This window comes from Melozone crissalis, unplaced genomic scaffold (assembly GCF_028551555.1).
Source record: "Melozone crissalis strain CALT ecotype California unplaced genomic scaffold, PUWL_Pcris_2 ptg000042l_1, whole genome shotgun sequence".
In the NCBI taxonomy this organism is placed as follows: domain Eukaryota; kingdom Metazoa; phylum Chordata; class Aves; order Passeriformes; family Passerellidae; genus Melozone; species Melozone crissalis.
Genome location: NW_026535820.1, coordinates 54330569 through 54347797, shown reverse-complemented (window position 1 = coordinate 54347797; position 17229 = coordinate 54330569).

The window sequence follows — 17229 nt, the reverse complement described above, 5'->3', positions numbered from 1 at the left end:
CACACCAAGGCCTTTCTGTAGTTGTTTTTAAAAAAGGCATCTTCATTTTATTTCAAAGAATAAAATTTGTTATTTATTTATTTTGGAGAAATGGCAAATCAATCATTCTGCTTTTGAAGATTTCTCAGTGGTTATGCTAACATGTACCACACTACCTTAATGTGCAAAAAAACCCCTGATAGAAATATAAATGTTGTTTGAAAAGGTAAATTCATCTAGCTGCAGCATCTGTCCACTGCAAGCCTGCTTCTTGTTAACAGAAATATCTTCCTTTTGAAGATGTTTGTGAAATGCGGCAGATTTACTCCTTCACTTTCTCATGACAAACTGTATGGATTAGCTTTGATTCTGCACTGTATAAGTGCCTTTCCAGAACTGTTCTCTGAATGCCTTCAACCTTAGAGATATTCCCTAAATTTTTTTTGACATGTAGACTTCCAAACCAGATCTTCTCCTGCTCCTGTTTAAATTTGTGAGGTGAGTATTATAACCAGGGGAATCCGAGGAACAGAGAAATACTAAGAAGCCTAAGGGGTAAAGTGATCTTAAGAAATCACCCTTTCCAGTTATTTTCCATGCCCCACGACAGGATCAACTACTCTTTTGTTGTAACATAACTGTTTTTTCAATCTTGTTCTTAAAGACTTCCCAGTATGGTGCTTTTGCCATCTCCTCGGGCAATTTTTCCTAGGGTTTCTCTACCCTTATCACTAGAGGTCTTTTTTTCCAATGTATGCTCGAAATATGTCCCCTACTGCAATTTCAGTCCATTAGTGAAAGGTCTGTCTTTGCTGGCCTGGAGAACAGACTCTTTGCTTCCTCCCTGTAGCAGTCTTTTCCATTTTTAAAGGCCCTGTTATCTTCTTTGCCTCATTATTCCAAACAGTCCCGCTAATATCCTGATATTTAATGTTGTCTGGACTGGTAATCAAGCTTTAACTCCCCTGCACTCTTCTGCAGACACCCAATGTCATTCTGGAAACACAATTCCCCAAGCCAAGCATGATTCAGGTGAAAAACTTGAAAAAAAAAAAAAAACCATCAACAAAACACTAAAATTCAAGCCTCACTGTGGGGTAGCAGAGCAAAATAATTGCTTTGCCTATTTTGCAGGCTGTTTTCCTGTGTCTATCCCATTTGTATGGCATTTTGTTTTTTACAACAGCACAACAGTGGTGACTCGTGCTTAGCCTGTGATTCACTCTACATTTTTTCCAGGCAACTGTAATCCTGTTTACTTTTCCCCATCCTGTATCTGGGGAACTGATGATGCTATGTCTATTGCACCTATTGAATACCATTTTTTGTGCTTTTCTTAATAAAAACCCTCATAACCAGTTTGACAAATTCCCTCTGAATACTAATCCTGCTCTCTAACAATCTTTTATCTGCTTTCTTCTTCATGTCCTCTTCAAATATATCAAGCTTGGTCTCTACTCCGTTCTTTGGGTGTTTTATAAGGAGTATCAGATATAGGGTAGACCCTTGAGAAACCTCTTTCAATAAATCTCTCCTTTAGATAATGGCCCCATTTTGCTAACTCTTCCTCAGAAATGGTCCTGACTATTCTGACACCATGGGGTTTTCAATTTGGACCATATTGTCTTTGCTTATGCACAAGAAACACTGACTTAAGCCTTACTAAAATGAAGATATATGACTTTTTAATACTTCTCTTCTTTGTATAGCACCTATTATCTTATTTTAAAAGGAGATCTTATTGGTTTGGTAGGATTTGTTCTTGACAAATCCATAGTCATCATTATTTGTCTGTCTTGAAATGCACACAGATAATTCAAATGCTTCATAATTGCCACAAACTGAACCTATCTGATTTATAACTCACCAGCTCCTCCTGTTTTCCTGTGCGTACATAACCAAAAGCCTATTTGAAATTAAGAGGTCTGCTTCCATGACCATGTCGTGTCTTCTGAGTTGGAGATCAGTAACCCACCAAAGCCATGGCAGTAGAACCAGGAGCAGAGCCAAGAACCCCAACTCATCCTTGGCTGCTCTAACAGATCTATAATCACTGCACAGCCTTTCTTCACCTCATTGCCTTTATTTCCTTGAACCATCAATGTAACATCCCTGTGGATGTTGGTTTCTAGAAGTTCCCACAGATTTTATAAAAAATTCATATAGATGTTTCAATTTCCAAGCAGATTTCCTGCATTATATGCTGCTCCCAAGACCAGCTGCTTTCTGCTTCCTCCTAAACTGAAAATCACCTGGGTCTGTGTTGTCAAACCAGCATCCAGGAATTGATTTACTTAAATCTTATGGCTCTATTTCTTTTTTTAATACATAGGTGCAGAAATAAATTCTTTGACCATGGCAGCATTTGGCTATTATTCGTGAACTTAAGCCAGAAACTTTCATTATGAAGTTAAATATATTTATCTTTGCTGAATGGCGAGAGAGAAAGAAACAACTTACTGATCAGTGTTTTCTCCCAGATGATTTCTGGTATGCTTCAAGAGAAACAACATATAAATTAATGCACACAGTATTTTGAGTTTTCTTCCAGAACATGCACAATCACTTTTTCCACATCAAACAAAAAATATAGTCTTTGCACTTTCAACCATTTCCAACAGTACACAAAATTCTCTCACTCTTTTACTTTCTTGGCTAACACCACCCTAATTCTTCCCTTTCAAGACTTATCCAAGGAATCTGTGCACTACTGACCCAGAGGCATTGTTTCTCTAAACAGCACGAATGAAACAAATTACTAAATTACTTTGTGCAGCTAAAAATACTCAATGCTGGATGCCACAGCTCTGTCAAGGGTGTCACTAGTAAGTTGCATCAGTTTAAATACTTATTGGGGCAAGCCTTTATGTACTGTGGTTACTGTAAAAAAAATGGATGGGGAGAAGTTGAAATTGAAAACCAACTTGAAATTTTGCCCCTTTTCTTTCTCAAAGGGGAAAAAAAAAATCCACTTCAAAGGCTGTTTGGCAGGTTTTGTCCTTCAAATTCCAGGTGGGGTCCTGTTTCTCTTTTCCACAAGAATAAACTCTGGCACAAATGCTTTAATTTCTATACTTTGGGAATAAGCAGGGAAAAGCTATTCATCAGATATTTTTTCAGACTTCTGAAATGATGTTGAGTGACCACAGAGATCAGATCTCAGTTGTGAACTGAACTGTACTCATGGGACCATTCCTTGCTGCCTGAGCACCCCAGGTCCACTCCACTGGAAGGGAGCACATCTCTGCTCCAGTAGCAGCTAACACTTCCTAATGTGTTCTAGTGAAAATCAACTTGAGTAACAAAAAACTATTATTTAATTATCAGTTTCACTCATTTTGATGGAACCAAGTTGTTTCCCTTATTTGTCCCATTCAGTGTCTCTGCAAAACTGTATTTTTTTAAAGGAAATTATACAGGAATTCTTGTGTTTAATATTACAAATAAAGGTTCCCTTTATTGCTAAATACCTTCTTGTTTACTTTTTTTTCTTTTCTTCATTATTCTCCTTATCTCTCTCTCTCTCTTATTTCCTCTTTTGTTTCTCCTAACCAACTGGTCTCTAAGTCTCTTAGGGTGAAAAAGAAAAGGAAAATTATAAAATAGGGTTCAGAAAAAGGTGATGAGAATGGTAAAAAGTATATAGATAAACTATGCAAATGGGCCAAGTGTAACTAATTTTTCAAAACTTACCTTTTTAGGTAATTTAGATTCAGATTAGTATCACAACTATGCTGTTAGCAACAGGTTGCATATTACATAATTTAGATATATTATTAAGTTCCTTTCAGAGAGAAAAAATATTTTAGTATCTCAGACAAGCAATTAACATTAAAATGTGAATCTTGGTCTGTACCTTAAATGCATGATCATCTTAAACCTGTTAAAAATATGACAATATTTAATTTTAATGAACTACAGTTCTAGTCTTTAGTGTTTCTTAGTGACATTTATTCTTAGACACAGAAGTCTAAGGGGTATTTGGCCTTGACTTCAGATCTTCAGCAATTTCCACAGAAATTTCTGAGAAGAATGTTAGCCAATGTTTTAAAACACAGAGGCCTAAATTTAGACTGTTAAATCTGTATTTAGCCTTGCAATGTGCTGAGCTCTTGGGCTGTGATCCAAGAAAGCACTTATGAGTTCCCATTAACTTGAAAACACTTTCAGGTCTATTATTCACTTTACCAAAAGAACTGAACTCAAAATTATGCATGCACATTAAGTAGCCTGTTGGACTTAGCCTTATACAGTCCCCAGATAAGGTCAGCTCATACCTGAGACCCTGACTCACTTTATTCTTTGTGACACAAATTTCAAAATGTGGTCAATATTTAAATACATTTATAATTAATATTCTGTCCTGTTTCTATGTTCCTATTATATAATAATAACAACTATAATAATGATAATAATAATAGTAACAGTGTTTTGCATACCCAAATCCTGCATGTGGGAAATAATCATCCACTTCTGAAAGCTGGATCAAAGTTGCACTGCACTGGTTAAGAGTTAGTTTTCCGTGTCTGGGAGGGACAGGATGATGAATAGGAAACACTATGGCAAAGGCATTCAGAAGAACTGTGACACTGAAGACAAGGAAATACTGGTAGAGATTTTTTAGGGAATCCATGGAACCTTGTTCATTGGCAGCCTTTAAGAAGTGGCTGAAGCACCTCCAAGAACAATTCTATTCCTGGAGCTATAGTCTTTCCTTAAGAGGCAGGATGTACTAGGCACATTCAAAAGGTGCCTTTTAGCTCTGTGAGCCTTTTAAGTTTTGACATCAGGCTTGTGTTTGCTCTTGCTATGCACTGGCTGGCTTTCTATGCTGATATCATTACATTTGCCCACTTAGGACTTGTGTCATGATTCAGTTGTGAGCAAGCAGCAGGAGTAAACAATTTTTTTTTGATTGTATAAGTATTTCTAGCCACAGAAAAAAAGGAGGGCATGTGAAAACTGGCTAGAGAAGTTTCCATTCCATTCCACTCAAGGCTATCAGCTGCAGTAAAAAACATCAGTTGTGATCTGACAGAAATCCTGGTGTTTTCTCTAAAGACATTTGCAGAAAAAAAAAGACAAAATCAGAATTCGAGGAGTTAGAAGTGGTCATTTGTGAATGTGACAATCACTGGTTATTGTGCAGCGCTGTGATAGATACAACCTCTATGTGCAGCAAACCCACTGCTAAAAGTGCCCCCTATGCCCACCGCAACATCCCTCCTGCTCTGTGCTGTATCTCAGTTGTGCCAAATGCCAAGCTGATGGTGTGACTGTATCCTCAACATGGTAGAGAAACCTTCATGGAGGAGAGAAAGAGCTGGAGGGGCACTGTCTTCCATTTCAACCCATTTTTCCTAATTGATTACTGCTCTCATTTACAAGGCAAAATTAACCAGCCATTAATAAAAAATTGAAGTCCTCAGTTACTTACTTGTGTTGCCCTTCATAGAATCATGGAATGATTAGGGTTGGAAGGGACCTTAAATATCACCTAGGTTCAACTCCTGCTAAGGCCAGGGCCATCTTCCACTAGACCAGGTTTCACAGAGCCCTATCCAGTCTGGCCTGGAGCACTTCCAGGGATGGGGCATCCACAGCTTCCCTGGGCAACCTGTGCCAGTGCCTCACAGCTCCCACTGTAAAGAATTTTTTCCTAATATCTAATCTAAAGCTTTTAATTTGAACCCATTCCCTGTTGTCCTGTCACTACATGCTCTTGAAAAGAGCGTTGCCGCATCTTTCCTGTAAGTTTCCTTTCGGGTACTGAAAGGCTGCAATTAGATCACCCTGGAGTTTTCTTTTTTCAGGTAGAGCAATCCCAGTTCTCTCAGCCATTCACCTCAGGGAATTTGTAATATCCAGCTGAAGCAAAACTCACTGGTAATTGTAACGAGGCACAATATATGCATGCAAGATACACTTTGATCGATTACTACACAACCCTTAGCTTGGGGTATTTTTAACTGCCAAAATCAACTTTCTCACTGGGAAATGTATCATGAGGGAGTTTGAAAATAGGATTCAGAACCAGCTGGAAAGGCCCAGTTAAAATCTGAACTTCCCCAGTGGGGAGATCTTGACTTTTCAAAGGAGAAAATGATAATGTGGAGGAATGCTTGGGCTGACATTTTGATTTGAGATTGCTTCTGTTAAAAAACCAAAACCCCCCCAAACCCCCAACAACCACAAATAAGAACAAACAACAAAACCCCAAAATAAAACTGCACAACAAAACACCACAACAAACCAACCGAACAAAAAAATCCCACCCTGCTTATTTTGTTACTTCACTTAATTGCAAGAAATGTTTGGTGCTTGACTAAAAGGTCTACAAATGTCAGAGTTATAGATAAAATACCAAAATAGTGTCCTGAAAACTCAGAAATAGGAGAGACATTTAGTTTTTTCAAATTTCTTTTCCTTCCAGCATCCAATTTTATCTCCATTCTGGAACATTTATAAATTTAAATAGTTGGATAATCCTAAAGATGTGTGCCTGTAGGTAAAAACTCCAATTCACTCTTCCTCCAAATAATTTCCGAAATACAGATCAACAGCTTAATTGTATATTTATTGTTAAACATTTCCTTATGCCTGAATTCTGGGAACAAAACATAATTCCCAAAAGACTTCAATAGTTGCACTTGGCATATCAGGATAAAAACAAACAGGATCATGCCAACCTTTAATTTTTGCACACTCAATAAATAATTACCATCAAACAAAAATAAAACGAGCATGAAGATAAAAGAATTCTGTGGACTTGAAATTTTGTCAAGGGATCAGTGAATTTTTTTGATAAAAACTTGAAATTTGCAACGGGTATTCATGCCCAAGCATGTTCATTTCCAAGCAGGGAGGTAACAATAACCCTGTCTGCTGTCGAATTACATTCCTGCAGAAATCCAGAGGGGCAAAGCACAATGCTAGTGCCAATGGCACATCCAGACATAGTTGGAATTTTCCTAGAGAGTGCAGGGGGGCTGTTTCTCTTTCTCTCCACACACATTATGTGTGTAGCTATTGAACTCTGCAAGACTTGCAAAGAACACACTTTATATTATCTTTTCATTTCCATGGCATCTGTACATTTAAAGTTTCATGCCTCATTGTGTCTGTATGTGATCATCTTGTACATGTATTTAAATTGCTTTTCTTGCCTCTGATCTTCAGAGACAAAAGCAACATTGAATTCTTTTTCCATTATATATTTTTACAAAAGAACTACTGTAAAAATTAATCAAAGATATTCTGCTTTTTATTGTTATTTTTTTAATTTTGGGGGTTACTTTTCCTCATATTGCAGTGGTTTTGAAATTGAAACGTTGCACTGCTGAGAAAGTGCCATGAAAATATAACCCACTACATTCCAGGAAAATAAATAAGCAAGGCCACCCAAATTTTCAATTAGTGCTAGTGCAGTATGCAGGAAATGGCTGGAGAACCGTCAAAGGCAGCCTTAGGCTGGGTCGTGGATACGGAACAGTGACAGGAAGGTTTGAAGCAGGAATACAGGCTCAGTGTGAAGATGGCTCTTCTCCAAGGAAAACTGCATACTAATAGGTTAATACTGATTTCCTGAAACATACAGCCTGGGTATTACATGCTGGAATTTACATTCTGACAAAGGCAATTGCTGAGCCTCAAGACTTTGCTTTTTTGGTGATGAAATAACACTAGAAAGTTCAAACTGCATTATATATTTCATGTTTTAAGCTTATTAAACATTCAAAGTACAAACTGTGCACATATTTTTAAGCCACCTGAAATAGCAACAGCCTCACTAGTTTGGGAAACTAGTATGAGAAACATCACATTTCAACAGGTCAAGCTTGTTTGGAGTAATCCCAGCAAAAGATACTCACCAAGATGGAGTGATGCCACTTTTAGAATAAACCTGCCTGAAATCAAGAATTACTGCCCAGTCAAGCAGATACACACAGTATCAGGAACCAAACACTTTTCCTTTAGCACAGCCTTTGCAGACAAGGTGGTATTTGGAAGGTATCTGAAGGCTGAGTTGGACAAAGCACTTCAGAAAACAAAGAATTGAAAATCACAAATGAAGACACTACCTCTCTTTCTGCAAGTCAGAGGAAGGGCTCCCAGTGGTGACAGAAGATGCTGTGCCAGGCCCTCATCCTGAAAGTAAGTGCCTAAAACAAGAGCAAAATTAATAAAGCAGAGAAACTTAATGAGAAAGACCAGTCCAGCTAAAGAATCCAGCCAAGCTTTCTCTACAAGTGTCCTCCTATGTCACTCTATCCAGCTGATGTTGCAAGTGTCAGCTGAGGGTGGCACTGCAGCATCACAGGAGTCCCTCATCCCCTCAGCCAGACCCATGTTCTACCTCTGCTGGCTTTATAGAGGGTGGCTGGCACAGGAACACAAAAAACACCAGTGGAAGTGGGGAAGAAATAGTGGGTTCTTCACTGGCATCTGTGAGGCCAAGATTTTTCTGTTTATCCATCTTAATATCAGCAGGTGTGTTTCTACCATTACACTTGTGCAGGCATGATCCCATGTTACAGTGAGCAGCCAGCGGTGCCCAGCTGTGCTGCCCTGCACCCACTTGACTCACAGGCTGTGCCTCCAGTGGCTGATCATGTTTATTTATGAGGTGCACACCGGTTTCATTGTCGTTCACTGCTCAGAGAACTGGAAGCCCGTGCTGCAAGTCTTTTTAACAGTTTTAATTGCACTAAAGTAATTGGGAAATCTGCCCAGATATAGCCTGGAAAAACTGGGCCACAGAAAGAGACCCATTATAATTATTTGCAGTAGGAGGCAGAAACAATCCCTTTCCAGTCCCTGCCTCTTCCTAGGAAATGTTCTGTGGGATTGAATTTGCTGAAAACTGCTTGGGATCCATTGAGTGATGCTCTTTCCACTTCTTCTCAGGGAAGCTGTTTTCAATAAGCTGGATAAAAATTTTAATCATCACATAGTATTTTAAGTTCTGAGTACCATCCCTACCCTGGAACCTTTTTAGTTTAAAGTCAGTAATTGTGTCAGTTGCCTGAGAAAGAGAAATTAATGGAGCAAGAGAGGAAGTAGAGGGAATTTTGGGAATTTGCATTTGTGTTCACACATAATGATACATTGTTTGGTCATATGTGATAATTATTTCATCAAATGGAATTTGCCCTGTGGTGCTTTACATGACACTGCTACCAATCACCCCAAAGCAAATAAATCTTTCAGGTGTTGAAGGGAGCGTTTCCTCGCCTGTCTTCTGGAGAGCTGCATGCTGTGAATGCCAAACGGCACATCTAACACTGCTGAAGGGATCTGTGGGCAGCCATGTGGAATGGACATCAATTCAGGGCAGAATTGATGCATTTGGGGAGTCTAGACAACTTTCACAGAAACTTGGATTTCTGTGTAAGGCTGGATATATTCTCAATAGTTGTCCTGAACGGGATGCTCTGCTGAACAGAGGACACAGATTTTATGAAAAGGTACTTCTTCCCTATAGGAGAAAGCACCTCATTTTTTTTCCACATGAACACTCAATCCACGATAAATGTTTATAAAGTTCCCCTTCACCAAGTTTCTTAACTGCTGAAGAATAAATATTTAAGGAATCACAAATGCTATAATCAAAACCATGTAAGATGCTACAAGAGTGTTCCCTTTTGTACGAGAAAACAAAGGAGCTCAAGCTTGCAGAAAACTCCATTGCCTGGTTTGAAAACTGATACACTGTACAATACAGCATGTATTATCTTTGTGCAGTATTTTTGTAACAATACCTTAAATGCCATTGGCTTAATTCTTACCATATTACTATAACAAATCTATGGAAGCTCTGCAGAAGACCAGCGGAGACGAGGCTTGGGGGTTACATCTGCAGGGGCTTTAGCCTCTATTTGGTGAAGTCCTGGGGATGAGACCCGTGTTTGAGATTAAAGATATGCCTAAGTGCTTTGCTGGATGGGAACTCACAAGACTGAGCCCTTTGCTGGCACTCAGGACAGAGACTTTCAACACCGAACAAATTCCTTATGTGGAACAAGTTATTATTAATAAAAAGAAGTTTTTAAAAATCCCAAAAAAAGCACAAAAACCCAAAAAATACATTTCCTAATTGTAATAGGTAAGTAACACCTGTAACCCTGCAATAGGTAAGTAACCCTGAGAAGAAGGGGAGCACCTGATGCAATCTACCAGCTGATTTCAGAAATACAATTATATGCATAAAGTCGAACAAGACTTTTAGTGAAGTCATTTGGGTAAAAAACCTGGTTCCATGGAACAAATGGGATAAATTTCCATTTTTGACATGGGCCCAGAATTTTGTGCATCCCTTTTACATGACACAGGCTGATTTGGAGCCATCTTCTGACTCTGAATTTAACTCTAATATTAAGTTAAATGGCAATTTCCTATGACCGGTGACCAAATTATCCAATAAGATCTGCTTAATACAATCAAAATTAAAAAGAATTAAAAAGGAAGTCATGTTATTTTAATGCAACTGATTTGTTTCCTGAATTTTAAGCAAATGGGACAGAAGGATCAAGTCAGTCATCCAAAAATTTACACCAGTTTAGAGGTATTTTGAACAAAACCACACACCTTTGCCCAGGTAGAACTTTCTTAATTCTATGTCTTTGTCCCTTCTTTCCTGTCCTACAAGTATTCGGGGAAAAAGAAAAAGAGGGAAGAAAAGCTCTTCTATTTAGGAAGGCAGGAAAATCGAAAGGAAGTATAACCACAATACCTCTGGACTCCTGGATATCAAAGGTACTTTCCTGCTTTCCTGTCCAGACCATCATACAATTGCTCTGTGGAAAAAAAAATAATTAAAGAAAGGTTAGGTAATAGAAGGTGAGGGGAATGTCCTGTAGACATTCCTGTGCTCTGGCAGCCGCCTGGCTGCCCACACGCTCCTGCAGCAGTAATGCAGCAGATGCACAACCAGCGCCTGAGCATCTCAGCTGCAGATTTTGGGCCACAGCCCCCATGCATACACCTGCACTGAAATCCTATCCCACTGCCAGGCTGCTTGCAAACCAGCACTGACTTCAGCAGAAGCAGAGAATGATCAGAAGCAGTTTTCACCTTCTGTGTTCTGTATGCTTGTAATTAACTGTGCATTAACATGGAACATTTCTATACAAGTTCGCTTTTCATCAGCAAGAGGTAAACCCATGCATTTGAGCCTGGGGAGAAAGAGAAGCCTGTTGGTGAGGTCAATGTTTTATTATTTTTGCTTTCCTTTCAGCCTCCTGGTGTAAATGCTAAATTGAGAAAATGAAAATTTGAGAGTGGGGTCTGAGTTTCCATTTATGGTATGCCTAATTTTCACAGTAGCCATCAAAAATGAAATAATTTAACTATATTCTTCCACAGTAAATAGCTGTGGACTAATTTCAAATCCAGTGCAGGAGCTGAAGAATTAATAGGAGAAATAGGTGAAAAGCTAACAGACACATGCAGTTTTTGTTTGTGAAGCCATTAATGAAAGCAGAGCCCCTTAGCTGAATTACCTACTTTGTTGCTCTCTGATATATCACTATGCCTTTCTCCTCTCTCAAGATGAATCACCATAGCAAAAGACCTCTACAAAAAAATAGCGCAAAACTAAGTGTTGTAAAAGCCAGAGGAGGAATTAGACAAGCTTTCTTCTGCAAATTATAAGAACTTCTCATGCACATAACCATTGTTTATTTTATTTGCGTTCTGTTTAAGCTTTCTCTTTTCAAAAACCACCAGAGGGAGCCCAAAACCTCTCATAAATATGAGTAAAGGCCTGTTGGAGTCAGCAATGAAAAAAAATGGAGTAAGAATTAAGCTGTCTTTGGGTTTCAAAGGAATACACTAATTGCTCATTCACCAAGATCCACATAGATGCAAAACTTCTGGACAGTGATGGATGAATCACATAAAACTATATTAGAAGAGTATTTTAAATTTAGTCCTGACAATTAAGAATACAACCCAGAATAGTCTGAGCATGCCAAAAGACACACATTAGAGCAGAGGATGAAAATGTTTAGGCAGTCATATACCATACAATACATAATCATTTAGGAATATACTTTTGAGCTCCACTGCTGCATCTGTTTAATGCTATCAGGTGCAAAAACAGTAAGTGAAGTTATTTATGAGATGGCCTCAGGGCTGCTTCTCATGACTGCCACTGTTTATTCCCTTATAAGTGCTGGTGGCTAAGGTAATCACTGGGGAAGAGCTGATTCGTCGGATAAGAGGGTGACTATCACAGAGAAGCACTTCAAAATCTAGACTGACATACTGTATGACTTTCTACTGATTTGGCTTTTCATCAGCGTCACTGACTGATCCAGCTAAGCATTACCTTGACTAGATAATAAAATAAATAAGGAACTATATGGATGGTACAAGTGGGCTTACCAGACCCCTCTCACCAGAGAAAGCTAAAAATGTTCAGAATAAGTTGTGATTTCTTGCTGCAATTACCTTATATGAAGGTTCTTCCAGAAGGTTCAAAAATATCTGAGTAAAACAAAAGTAGATCCTAGGAAAAGCCCAGGAAGTTTGGCATGATGATACAGGAAATGGCATATAATTTGTTTCCCCTTTCCAGGTCAGTATTTTCAGGATGCATGTTCTAGTTTTGTAGATATGGGAAAAAATTAAAAGTTCAATTTGCAGAAAAGCTTAAGGGGAAGATGGACAAAGGATGAGATCTGATAGCAGGACCTGACACATGAAAGCCCTGTTCCTTTGACCAGCCAAGTGAAATTAATGAAGATTAGATGAGCTGCATTTGCTGTGCCAAGGACTGACCCTTTACCTTTATTAGCTCTCAGGAAAGGCTCTACAACACACTCCTGTTTATTTTGGGCATAGAAGGAAAAGCATCTTTGAGCACTTTGGTCTAATGGAAGGTGTTCCTGCCCATGGCAGTGGTGTTGAGACTAGATGATCTTTTAGGTCCTTTCCAAGTCAAACCATGCTGTGATGCTGTGATACTGTATACATCTTTCCCTTGATGAATTGTCACAGGTTTTAATTGCAACATTTTTCAAACCAAACTTCAACCCTGGTTCTGGAGGTGAACATGAATGTAATTGCCCACAGTTTTTACAGATGTAACCATAGAGCATAATTTCATCTATTACTGCAAATCTTACCACTTGTTTCACTGCTGTGACCTCAGCAATGGAGGAAATAGTTCGTTCCCAGTTTTAGCTCTGTAGTGCTCTGGGGAAGAAATTGCTTTAAGCAATGCCTGAAGTGCTTGACTAATATGCAGTTCTGTTTATATGCATATTACAAATAGACTGGTCAATGCCACAAAGCAAAAGCCAGTAAAACCTGGATTTATAATATTCTTGCAGTGCACATCTTGAATACACCAGTGAGCCCTGTAGCACTACTGATCTCAAAAAAAAAGGGGTCTAATTCAACAGTAAAATGAGCACTCTATCTGATCTACCTTACTTGGTCCATAGTATAACTCATTAAAGATGCTTAAATAAAAAATAAATAAAAGGAACAAAAGGTAACATCATGTTATCTCTGGTTCACTTCCTTTTAGGAGACACAGGACAGAATTGCAGCCAGTTTATTATTTGAGTACTCTGCAGATGAGGGATCAAGTAGAGATCAGTTAATTAAAAAAAAGAGGATATTATTAGAACATCATCATTAAGGGGGGAAATTGTTTGAAAGCCAGGAAATTCCTTGTTTAGTGTTCACAAAGACCTGACCGCTAGAGCTTCCTCATTGGGAGAGAAAACTTACTCTACCAGAGGGCACACAGATTACAAGTTGCAGAAGAGGATGGAGGAAAAATGCTCATGCCTGCATCAGGTGAAAAAGGGCACCAGTGGAAACTAAGTCCAATTAATCTTTCTGCAAGGGACCAATGCAAAACCCCCACACATGACTCTTGCATCACATCTCTGATGAACCCCATAAAACTCAATCTACATCTGTTCTTACTGCTTTGGTGTGAAAAAAAATTTTCAAAATGGAAAAAAGAGGGCAAAAATCTCATGTTCTTCATGCAAATTGCAGACACTCTTCCTCCCCTTGGACCATCTCCAGAAGGGCTGCATCCAGGGCTGGAGTGCCATGACAGGTGGTGATGTGTCCATGCAGGTGGGGAAGGCAGGGTGGCCACCCCAGGGTGGGCATGCCAGGGGCTACAGGCACCTCGTGGGGCCCAACAGGGCTCTGCTGCCTGGGACAGCAGCTGGAGTCACCTCCAAGGCACAGGCACCGTGCAGCCAGGCTCGCTGGTGAGCCTGAGAGCCAGCTGTGGTGGGATGCCTTAAAAATCCTGTGCCCGGGGGCAAGTGTAGGACTGTAGCTGTTCCTGAAACTCGGCTTCCCCAGCCTTAGTCTCCCTCCTCACCCCCATTCCCACGACTCGGCACAGTTGGGGATCGCTTCTGCTGCCTCGGCCGGCTGTCACTGCCTGGCCATCTCTCTTTGAGCCCATGAGTCACTTCCTCTCCTCAGATCCCACCTTTCAAAACTTCCTTTTTCCTTTTTGGGGGTATGTGTCTGAAAGCCTTTTCTGAAAGAGGGCATTGGGCTTACCATGGACAAAAGCTTACCAAAGACAAACTTCTGGGAAGCAGCATGTTCTCCTGTCTGAGGACACACAGCCAAGACCTTACAGTCACATTCCTGTGGTCCCCGTGGTGCTGCCATGCACAGCTCCACACTGACCTCCCCAGTTCTCTGCCCTGGCACACTTCAGCTCTGGGAGGCTGGAAGGGGGCTTCTTGCTCCATATCCTGCCTGCAGGTGTGGATAGACAGAGGGAAGAGGAGAGAAAAGAGAGGTTCATCCCAGTTTCCCTTGCTTGCACCAGCTGCTGCCTCTTGCTCACAGAGCAGCAGCCTGTGGCTTCAGTCACAGCTGGAGAGAAAACAAGAAAGTAAAACAAAAAAAAAATTAACATAAAAATGGAGTTCCTTTCTTTTATCCTTCTTCTTCTTTTTTTTTTATCTTTTGGGAATTCAGACTTAATGTTTTTCTCTACAGCTATAAAGGTTAGAGAACTGTTTCTTGGAGAGCAACAGTGAACCCTCCTAAAATCAGTGACTGTGTCAGAAGCTTCTCTGGCAAGCCAGTAGTGACACACCCTGGGAAGCTCCCAGGTCTTTGTGATACCCCCTTGTGTGAGATGCAGAGTTTATGTGTTCCTACCCATAGGCAATGAGCACCAGGAAAGTTAAAGGGGGAGGAGAGTGCGGATGTGAGAGGAGAGGTGCGCATGGGGGAGACCTGTCAGGGTTTGTGTGGTGGTGCAGGCACAACTTGTTCCCTTGGAGATTTCTGTGCTATCAGCAAGGCAATCTCATTGGCTAGCAACTTAACCTGCAGGTACAGAGGCCAAATCTGCTTGCACTCAAAAATTCAGAATGAAGCCGTTAGTTTACTATCCTATTTGTCACTGTATTTTCAGATTATACTGTTGAATGAGGGTCCTTTCACTGCTTTAGCAAAAGATGGGGTTTTTTGCTCTAGGACCTCTGAGGCCTGATGTTTTGCCTACCTGTAAAGCTGTTATTGCTTCTTTGACATGTGGTAAAGAACCATTTACCATTAGGATAGGAAAAATAACGTCGTTTGGGTCAGATTCTCAGCTGGTGTAAAGCCACATCTGGAATAGGGGGCGATGCAGGTTCATGCTGGCTGACAATTCAAGTTAATTTACAACAAGTAGTTGCTGTGGAAGAGATCCTCTGTTTGAGTTGTTTTACAGCAGACTTGCAGTTCTCATGCTGATTTTATGCCATGCTAATTAAGTCACTGGGCAGACAATTACGGTATTTAAATTAAGCATGCAGATGGATGTGGTGTTGAAAGATTCTGTTTCATTAGTATCTTCCATTCTCAAATATTATGATGCTTTTCATGGCCAAATACACCCATACAACTGAGAGGGAATGTGAAGAAAATAAACTGTGTGTATAGATTCCCATGTGTTGCTATTCTGGTGTTACAGAGCTGCGTCTCTTCTGGTCAGGAGGTTTTGAGCCCTGGCCTGTCTGCCCCTGACACTGTGACTGAGAACTTAATGGACCTTTCTAGGCAGGGATAAAAAAGCAGGAGTAACCACTGCTTTTTATTAACATTGGGTGGGCAACACTAATACTGCTAGGAGAAAAATTTTCCAGGGGAAGAGGTGCCAAATTTGCATAGAAAGATTAATAAATACCATAAAGTTGAATAGGAGCACGCTCCCTTCACCAACAATTCTAAAATGTTTTTATATTCACAAGGTTTTTCAAAGACAAACCCCATGAAACTCATCTTAGGCCAAAGTCTAAATAAAATAGTTTTTTTCAGATGCAATTTTTTTCCACCACACTGTTGGTGTAAATTCCTTATCAAGAGGTAACAAAGAAATGGATTTCTCTTTTCAGATCAAGAGAGCAGCTTTGGTAATGGCTGTGTTCATTCATCTTTCCATTCCAAACATCATCCATCATGCCTTACATCCCTTACACCGGACTGCAGAAAACATACCACAAATTCTACTTGGAATAGTAATGCATCTTGAACAAAGCTGACTAAACTCAAAATTAAGTTTTCAACAACTGCATGTTAAAAAGAAAATCAATGAAAGAAAAACAGCGAACTCTACTGAACAAACATCCCACAGTTAAAAAAAATATGTTTTGATTGATGAAGGAAAAAGCCATGACATTTTAGGTGGCTTAAAAGAAATTTCAAGGATCATATTAAAAAGAAAGTTGGCATTCTATTAAAATACAGTTATCCCAAGAGATAACTGGAATATAGTGGGAAAAAAGGACATAGTCTGGCTTTTCCCATTTCTCAGAACAGTTCATTACATTTTCTTTTCTTCATCTCATGTCCCCAGTTGAGGGAGTTTACATTCAGGTCATCAACTTTCTTGGTTCTGAAGCAGCTCTAATCCACTTACTTGATCCTCCTGCAATCAATTAATGCCATGCTAATCCTGTGCTGGCCACGCACAATGTGGAAAACTAAATGTATCACATTATCTACAAGAAAAGCATTCAGGAATCTAGATCTGAATCCAAGACACTTTCACCTCTACAGAAAGGTCAGGATGAAACACTCTATAAGGTTTATGATATCTACAAATACAGCAAGGTAAGTAAGCTCTAAGAAGAAGCAATATCTTTCACCAGATCAACTGATCCAGCTGGAAAAAGCAGACAACATTTCCGGCACAGGGACCCAGTGCAACTACGGGCAACATCAGAAGTTTAGTTTAGATTAGCCCCACAGTGAAAAAAG